The sequence below is a fragment of the Solea senegalensis genome, linkage group LG1 (genome assembly GCF_019176455.1).
Source record: "Solea senegalensis isolate Sse05_10M linkage group LG1, IFAPA_SoseM_1, whole genome shotgun sequence".
NCBI classification, from domain to species: Eukaryota; Metazoa; Chordata; class Actinopteri; order Pleuronectiformes; family Soleidae; genus Solea; species Solea senegalensis.
This window is the reverse complement of record NC_058021.1, coordinates 14,151,908-14,161,556: the sequence shown is the minus strand read 5'-3', so window position 1 is coordinate 14,161,556 and position 9,649 is coordinate 14,151,908. Positions and strand designations below refer to the sequence as shown.

General features: G+C 41.6%; 1 long non-coding RNA gene across 1 annotated transcript; it reads left to right on the top strand.

Moving 5' to 3' along the window:
• The first annotated feature begins 3,459 nt into the window (after nucleotides 1–3,459).
• LOC122765912 lies at nucleotides 3,460–9,384 on the top strand. Its single transcript, XR_006360021.1, has 3 exons — nucleotides 3,460–3,687; nucleotides 4,721–4,794; nucleotides 6,259–9,384. It is a non-coding gene; the product is annotated as an uncharacterized LOC122765912 (long non-coding RNA).
• The last annotated feature ends 265 nt before the right edge of the window (nucleotides 9,385–9,649 follow it).

Genomic DNA, 9,649 nt, shown 5'->3' with positions numbered 1-9,649 from the left:
CATTACTTTCTACCTATATTATTTTCATTTCACACCAAAGTGACACAATCCTGTGCTTGTACAAATATTTTGTATTTGAAACATTGCATTTATAAGTGTCTATAGATTAGGATCCACATTAGCTTTGCCCTGCAATAATCCAGTATGGTAAAATAAAAGCAGATGCACCTAAGGATCAAGCAGCAGGAAAAAAAACAGCCAGAGAGCCACACACACATAACACAGGCTGAAATATGTATTACATCAAATATTTGCTCCATGTTATTGTCATTAAATTATAAAAATGATCCATCAAAAATTAAGTCTGCATCAAGATATGTGAGCAGTATTTCCTGGACAACTTTCTTACGTGTGTCCTGTTTGCTTTATTGATACAAACATTAGTTTTCCCTTAAATGTTGGGAACTTTGTGCAACTTTATTGAACCTGACAAGCACGATGGCTTCTGTTCTGGAGCGTCAGGTAGCTGAGCCACTGTGATTTGGGTTATATTTTCAGTCATTCCCTTCACAACTCTTTATCAAGCTCCACAGATCAACATGTAAGGTGTCATGTAGGCGCCACCCTCTGGCAGGAGAACTCATTTACGCTTTGGAGCAACACCATGCATGTCACCAAAGATATGTCCAGTTTTTCTTGTTTTGGAAGATTTGTGCTTCTGCAGCCTGTAATAAAGACACAGAGTGGGCCTCAGTGTTCAATATAAACAGATTCAGCTTCCACAACGGCCCCATATCAGCACCTCCAACACACACACACACACAGAGAGAGAGAGGAGGAGGAGGAGGAGGAGGGAGGGAGACCACCACCCTCTCTATCTGTACACTTTCTCACACTCTGTCTTGCCCTACCATGTTTAGAGCCATGGCTTCAAACTAATTGAATAAGCAGCGACCCTGTGGACAGCCTCTCTGAGGGATTAGGATATGATCTGAAAAGAGCACTCCTCTGAAGACAAACACAGCCAATTTAGAGCCATTTCATGCTCTGCGCTCCAGCACACGAGAGGCCGGCACGGAGGCCACACACACAGACACAGACACACAAACACACACACACACACGCAAAAAAAAAAAGTAACTCATGGACATTCAAAATATGCATTCTTTAATCTTTCTCTTATAGCACAGCTGTTTTCTCTTTTCTTTTGTTACCACCTACGTCGATATTCAAAAAGCCCGATACCGAAATTAAATAAAATATGACCATAAATATCACTAATGATGATGATAGCGGCAATTAAAATGTCAATGCTCTCCTAAAAATAGTGTCTCCAATTTGTTTTTGTTTTGTTTTTTTTAAGTCACCTTCATAGCTTCAAAGGTTGTTTTTTTTTTACAACAAATTAAATGTCTGATTTGTGTTTTAATGATGCTCGCGTCCATTACATTTATCAAAATACTCTCCTTTGGGTAACTGGAAAGAGCAAAGGGATTACATTTACAGATATAAATCCCTGGAGATCCTTTTTTTATTTACCAAAAAAGGCAGAAATTGAGCAGTCATTCAGATTAGTTCTGTTTCCTAACATTTCATGTAGACGCTCGTCAAAAAAGTTAGAGTTATAATTGTATCGTCTGTTATTCCAGTGCTTTACCTTACTGCTTTGGCTTTGCATCATCTTTCTTAAATGTTGATATCAATTTATATCAACTTAATATACATATATATGTATATATATATATATACATATATACATATATATATATATACATATATTATTTTTTTTATCATATCAGGGTAAACACCACCTCTTGGGGTTCTGGGGTTCAGGAGAAGCAAATCAAACAGTGTGTGTTTTATTACATGCCTCAGTAATCCAGGAAAGGGAAAGCACATGTCTCAGTGAAATATGATTCAAATTCTGATAATCTTTGGATATTTTGTCCGATTCTAACCTCTCGCATAAAATGAATCAAATAGCAGTCTCTCCTAATTTTGGAATGTGCTATTTGTCATGCAGAGGGAGTCTTCTTCTTTGTCTTCTCCTTCTCCTTCTCCTTCTTCTCCTTCTTCTTCCATCTCTTCTCCTCAGGGCAGCCAGTGCAGTAGTTTATGTCTGTCTTTCTTTTTCCAGCTGCCTGTTAGGACTGTGGCTTCCCCTGTGGCGGTGTATTTCTCCCCCTGGCAGAGAGAGAAGTATGCCATTAGTTCACCAGACCTGCCATTGCTGTCAAAATACAAGTGGGGAGTAGATCTATTAGATACCTATATTTCCTGGTTGAGCAGGCTCCATTTCTGCCTTCCACTTGGCACATTAAATAGAGAGACAAAACCCAGATGACTGGTTCAGAATCTATGAAAACATGGACTAAGTACACTGCTTTGGATGATGATTCTCAAAGAAAATAATGAAAAAGCCACTAGTGGAAAAAAAGGACAATGCGATTGAGAAAAGACAGTCCACTGTCAGGGTCAACTATGATGCCAACTTTAGTCTCCTTTTACTTTTACTGGTTTTCATTTGTTATATCAGCTTTGCACTGTGTTTGTTAAGTGACTCTTAATAACTTATATAAGAGTAACTTATAACTTTTGTTCCTCTAAATAATAAAAACAAAGACAGTGTTTGTAACAGTACTTGTGCCTTTGTGAGATTTCACCTCATTCAACACGAGAGTCAAAAATCCATTGGAAGCATCTATGCTATTTAGCAGTGGGGTTCAGCCCCACGCCGAAGCAAGTCTGATTTTGTGAGTAGCACAGGGAATGGTGCAAGAAAGATTTGTAATAAAAGCCTGTTCAGGTAAATCACTTTTCAACCTGTCATCACGAGCAAGGGTAGTATTATTGGAAACAGACGGTGTGTATAACATGTGGATATTGGCTACTCGTTTCACGGTCCCTTATGACTTGGGCACCAGTCATTTCCACACTTCTATATGAATTAACTTTAACCTTCTTTTGACATTTGATGTCTTTTCCAACCACTGTTATATGATTATTTAATCAGGCATCCTTTTTTGCACTGTACACTATAGCATCTTTCAGACAATTTGCTTGAATAAAAGCAACAACTCCACGCTGAAAAAAATACTTTCATGCTTTGTTATCAACAAACTAAGTTATTATAAATGAACTTTAAGTACAGTAGTCTCATGCTTGACCTTTTCATTCATTCCACTGCACTGTCCGAACAGAAAGATTGGTATGTGAAGTGAGCAAATAGTAAAAATAAATCAATTCTGTGTCTGGAATATCAGACCAGAAACTCGTCGTCACTATTAAAATAATCAAATCTTTCGAGAGGGTTCGTGCACCAGGAAAATTAATTCAGCAGTTATTTGACTACCCCCTCTGTCTGGCCAAAGCTTTATCCCCTAAGCTGAGTCTCAGGGCGGTCCAGTGTTTGTGTGAGCTCTGAATCTGCAGGCTTTGCAGGCTTTCCTCTTCCCCAGGCAGGGCCGAGAGGCTGCTGACTCCACAATCTCATCCCTATATCCCTCTATCCTCCTTCCTCCATCGCTCCATCCCCCTGTGTCCTGTTTACTCTCTGCAGCCCTGCCGCCGTGCCACCTCGGAGACACTCCAGACCACCAAGGTCCTGGCGGCTGCCTTGGATTGGCCAGTGAGGGCCCTCACCATGGGAACACCGGGGAGAGGTGCTGGAGTGGGAGGGGGAGTGGCGCTAACAGTGGCTTAGTGGTGAGGATTTTCTGTGCTGTGGGACAAGGCAGGAGAGTAAAGGTATGATTAAATGTGGCTTTAGTCCTTGACACTGAAAATATATAGATGCCGTTGCATTGTGTGACCTCTCTGGATTTTTGTATTTTCGAGCTTTTCGGTGGTTGAAAACCATGAAACCCTTATGACAATCATATAAATCGTATCTTGTAAATTTATAAAGCTTTTGCATCGCTCAGCTGCACATAGTCTGAACGTGAGCAACTTCTTTTTTGTAGATTACACTAAAACATTTTGTCTCAGCTGTAGTTGGCAGGAGGTTTTCATACCAGCCCTTCTTAAATTTCCTCTACAGCCATGAATGTAACGGGAGATGTTATTTTTGACACTCTAAGAAATCAGGAGGGGAGGTCGTACTGGCTCAATAATGTTCTGGGATTCTTTCCAAGGCTTTAGTCGCCCTCTGTTGGTTAAAGCCTGCACTTTGCTCCTCTCTGTGTCAGCAGTTATGCGGTGTGTTTGCACAGAACTACAGCCTACCACCAAAGCAACCACAGCAAGCTCCATTATGACATCTATTTTTGCATGGGTGGTCCCCTTTACATTGTTGAACTCAGTGACAGCAAGTTCTAGTGAACGTTAAAAGAAAGCACTGCACCAATTTTGGGCAGTAAAGAAAGTTCTGCTTAGGTCAATCTGTCAGCAGTCTATCAAAGCGCTGGCCAAGAAGTGCATGCAGCTATGGAAGGGTTTTCTGAAAACACTCCCTTGTCAGACTTCACTGCAAGAAGGCAGTCATTGTGGAATGACGAGAGTAAAGGGTATATTAGTTTTGTTTTGGAAGTGTTGCATATGAGGTGTTAGAGCTCTCTCTTTTGGGGACAGACATTCTGACAGGAATACAGAGCAACAGCCTGTAGAGAGAGGGAGAGTTGGGGAGGGGGAAAGAGTGGGGAATACAGGTGTGTGTGCATTTAGCCACAACATAGGGCCAGTCTGCACTCATTTTTCTGCTGAGTTTCTGGAAAGTTCCCGCTCTGAGGCAATCAGTGGTGTGTTTTCCCCATGTTGATGTGTGCCGATTTGACTTGTGCAGGTTGTGTTGGCCTCTAACTTTTACTGGACTAGAGGGAGGGGAGAGTCTGCTGAGGCAGCATGTGGCATGATCAAGTAAGTTTGGAAAATCATATTCCCTTTTATGCTGCTACCGCTGCAATAACATATCACTGGACTCTCACAAAACACCTGTAATCATTTCAAAAAAGTCACGAATGAGTCATGAATCCATCTTTAACCTTATATTTTGTCTCACTACAAAGACAGGAGGCCTCACAACAACAAAAACAACTAAAAAACAATTTTTTTCCGCTGACAAAAGCGACAACTGAAACAAAACCTGGAACACTAGGGGAAAAACGGGGGGATTGTGGGACCTGACTCCACGGTGTTTGTGAAGGGTCTTCAAGATCTTGACAGCTACAGGATATGTGTGGGCCATTGTTTGTCCCTCCAAGTGCTACCTCAGTGGTACAACTTCCTCCTCTCCCACCAACCTCCATGCCCACACACACACACAACTACATGCTTTGTATATTTAAAGATTACAGTAAGAGTGCTGCAATTATGTTTAATATAGCACTCTATCTTTATGATTTATGACTCTTCAGACTCTTCAGATATTTACAGATGACATAAATAAATATAAATTGCCATCTGGAAACAAATCAAAAACTCGACCATGACTGAGAAAGTAGCAATGTTTTTTTTATTATTATTATTTAAATCTCAAAATTTCTGAATATATTCTTTATAAACAGATTTGACATTATACATTTATACTAACCCATAAAATATAAGATAAAATTATTGGAATCAAATCAAAAACAAGTTGTCAAATTTTTATGTTGCATTTAAAACCTCTCAGCTGACAGTTCTTTACTTTAGCCTATTCTTAATTCTTAAAATCTGCTGCTATTATACCAACTACAATGACACAGGAATGACAGTGTAAAAATGTCATTTTTTATTGACCGATAAATATTTGTTAACAGGCTAATGTGTCGGTTTTGAACGTCAAAGTGAAAGGAGAATTTACCCTTGACAGAAACATCTACCTGATAATTGTTTCCAAGCTGCAATAAACCCCCGGCCCCTACCAGTAAGAGCATGTGCATCATCCAAAACGCTGCGGAATAGACACAGTAAATCTTTTTTGCTTGCTCTGCCTGCCACACAACACATAAAATGTCTCCCTCAAAATGGGCTCTTTGTGTGGTCAAGCGAATATGGCCTGGAGAATGCACCGCAGCGCTGTGACTCTTTTCCTGTTTCCCCCGTCTAAAAGCAGACTGGACTGAAACGAAGACAGAAAAAAAAAAGAGGCCAAACCAAGAATACCGAAAGCAAATCAGGCATAAATATTCAGCTTAAATATGGTCATGTCCCTCCTGGCTTGTCTTACTTGTTGCCAGACAATGATACAAATAAAATCATCAGGCTGTAATGATCTTGTTCCTGAAAATATAAAGGTGTACCGATGCTATACTTTACATCCCAACAATCATACTGCCACAGCTTATTCCTTTGTAACATCTTCCGCTTCACCTTACTCTGACCCTTGTCTCTCACTTTCAGGGTCGTGTCATCTGTTGAACCCTCCGTTGCTTGTCTTGAACTCCATCGTGAGAACCTTTTCACACTACAATAGCAGTGGTAGCGCAGGCTGCCTTTTGGGTGCCCTGTCCTGTGTTTTTGTTGGCTGTTGGAGCAGGTTTTTGGGAGTCAGACAGAGAGCAGGCTAAGGGTCTTTCCCCCCAGTGCGTCCCTGCTGCGGAGAGAGACGAGCACTCGACTCATCGATCACTGTACACCAGGAGGGAGGACAGACGCTGTGGGTGGGACAAGAGAACGTAACCGAGACATGTTTAATATGGAAATGTATGAAGCTACGCATGGCGAGAATATGCTATTCCGTAACAAATGAAAGTTAAGCAAGCGTGTGTGGGGTGGGGGGTGTAAGTGTGAGTTGTTAAAGGGGGATCCAATAAAATTTGACAGAGGTATGTTTTGGGTGCGCAGAGTAGATGTCTGCATGGGTAAGGGGTCAAGAAGGAATTCATTTGTCTGAAAAGGCCTGATGTAATAAAACATGCGCACAAGCCGCATGTACACCCACGTCTGCACACAAGCCTGTGTTAACACACCAACCTCAGTCACAGAAAACACGCTCTCTGAGTCTGTTTGAACAAGAAGCTTGGCTCCATTTAGTTCCCTCAGCAATGACTCCTCAGCAAGAGCTAAAGCATAAAAGAGCAAAGCACATTCACACATGGAGGCCTGATGGATTATGGCTCTCTTGGCCACTGAGGCCTCTCAGCAGGGCTGGCAGACTGAACAGAGACCCCGTGCAGGCCTCGGGGTGAGCCAGAGGGACGAGTAAATACAAAGCTGAAGGAATGAGCCCCATTGTGGGACCGCCTGACCAGCAGTAGGGCCCAACCTGGAGATGATATGGAGCCAAGCATATAACCTAACAGCAGGGAAGCTCCAAGATCATTAAAGGCTTCGCCGTGGCCATTTGATCAGTGTTGAAACCACCGATTGTAAACACTGGACACAGCAAGCTGCTGTGTTTCCCCGTCGTCTGTAAATCAATCTGCGTGTGGGTGGATGAAGGCTATTTTCATTCCAAAAGTCATGTTGTACTGTTACTGAAAAAAAAGAAAAAAATGTTCTGCACAGTATTTGAAGCATGTATGGGTCAATCACATAAATCACCTCTTTATATCAAGCCTCTCAGTAATGACCATTTAGCATATTTGACAATACAGAACATCATTAAATGCACTTAATCTATCGTAAAGGCAATGCCAGGAATATAGGATTAAACCTGCATTAATCTCACTTTGGCTAGGGCCAGTGGAAACAAGTTTTGAATATTACATTAATATACAGTATTATCAGCTTTTATGCAGAGCAAACTGCTTTGCTAAGCTTTCCTCCAACTTAGAAAAATATCCAACTCAGGGGAGAATTATTTGTAGGTATTTGATATGAGCGACACCTGTCACATTGTCACATTGCCCATTATTTTAAAATTGTGCATTGCTGCAAGACTGTACTATTTTCTTGATGGTGGCACATGTCAGCGCCAGTGTCAGGTATTACGCGGTGTAAAAGTAGCACAAGAACAAAAGAGACACGAGACATGTAAACCTTTAGTTTATTAATATTAGCTAACAGCATTAGCCATCCTGAGGTCCAAGCTGAACCAGAAAAGCTAATGGTGTAGTGGTGAACCCACACAGCATAGTCGTTTATTGCTTATGGATTCAATTTGTTTTCATTAGAAGACATTTGACATCGTTGCAGCACTTAAATTGAACAACAACATCAAACAGTGGAGTGAGGATCCTTCAAAAACTCAGTCATTGTAAAAGATATCGAGGTTAAAGATCTCTGCCATGGGGGTGAATCCATAAAGGGATAAGTGGACATTGTGTTCTTACTGGTGGCAAACCTCAGCGGTGTTAAAAACAGATCACTCAGCCAGCATGTTCCCACCACTGGACGTGACGACACGTGTTCTGCCATTAACTGAACATTAAGGTGGTTTCTTCCCCCCTTCGCAAATCAGAACCACCTGCCCCCAGGACTGAGGAGTGGCTGGTCCTCTGTTTGGACCTCCTTGGAGAGAGGGAGAGAGAGAGACTCTTATTTAGACAAACGTCAGGGCTCTAGGGTTTATACATGGAACACAGAGTTGAGCATGTAGCGAATCTTACCCTTCACACAGCCTCCTATAACCCTGGACCTTGTCTCCTCCCTTCTGAGCAGAGCCCAATATTTTTTAATTATGAGGAGGAAACTCTTGTTACAAAGGACACTGTCTTTGTCGATCTGCAGGGAGGCTGCGAGGAGTTCTGGGGTCACCCTTCCCCTTTTATTCTCTCTGTGTCCTGTGTGTGGGCCGTAGATGTATCGGCTAACATGCCACCCAGAGATTCGGGTCACAGGTGACAGACTACCTTCCCACACCCTAAATGGCACCTGGATCCTGAACGTGACCCCCTTTTTTACACACCACGGCGCCCTCGAGCACCCCTATCCTTCAGCTCCTGTCCCGACCAAACATACCAACTTTAGCAGCAATGTCTGTCTTTTACTTCCTTGTTCACAGGGACGTATTGTAACACTTGTCAATATTAATCAAAATTTTATACAACAAGATTTCGACGTGTCAGAGAGCTTTTTTTTCCACGCACAGCGTCTTTGCTCCAGTGGTCTCTAACTGACAGGAATTCAGGCAATATTTGTTATCTTTAGGCCCAACAAGTCCATCTGGTTTTGGTTTGGCTCCTCAAGATCGCCCCTGGAGATGTGGATGGAGGGGACAGGGTGAGGTGGTGGAGGGGCAGTTCTCGGAGGATTTTTTTTCCCCTCCTCTTAAATTGAATTTCTCACCATTGAAACCCGGGCCTCAGACCAGGGATAGAGCGAGGGCTTGTGTTCAGCTTCCAACCCTCAGGCTTCTCAAATACTATACCAAAAAAGTAAGTCAGAGAGATTGGGAAGAAATCAGTATCACCTGTTTTGCCATAATGATTCGCATGTTCGTAGTAATGGCTATTAGCTGACTCATTTTCTCTCAACCTGTGTTTGTAATGGAAGAATGCATGAACTCTCCCTGAACCGTTCCTGACATGAAACCTTTTGTGTCTGATGAAATGGTGTGTAAAAATAAACAAATAGTAGACTAAACAAAGCTGTCTGCCTTTGTTGGGTACTAATGGAAAGAATTTAAAATTCATTCCAATGTGTTATATTTAGATTCAAATAATTATAAAAGTCTGTGGGTTTCACTTGAATTTATTCTAAAAACCTTAGGTTTTGTTGTTTGTTTTTTTTATCATATGCTTATATGCTATATCATGTGTTGCTTCTGGTGCAGTGTAAATGTTTATAATAATTTTGAAAGCCAACCAATATTGACATCACGTCAATATCATTTTTCATTCTGGTGGCA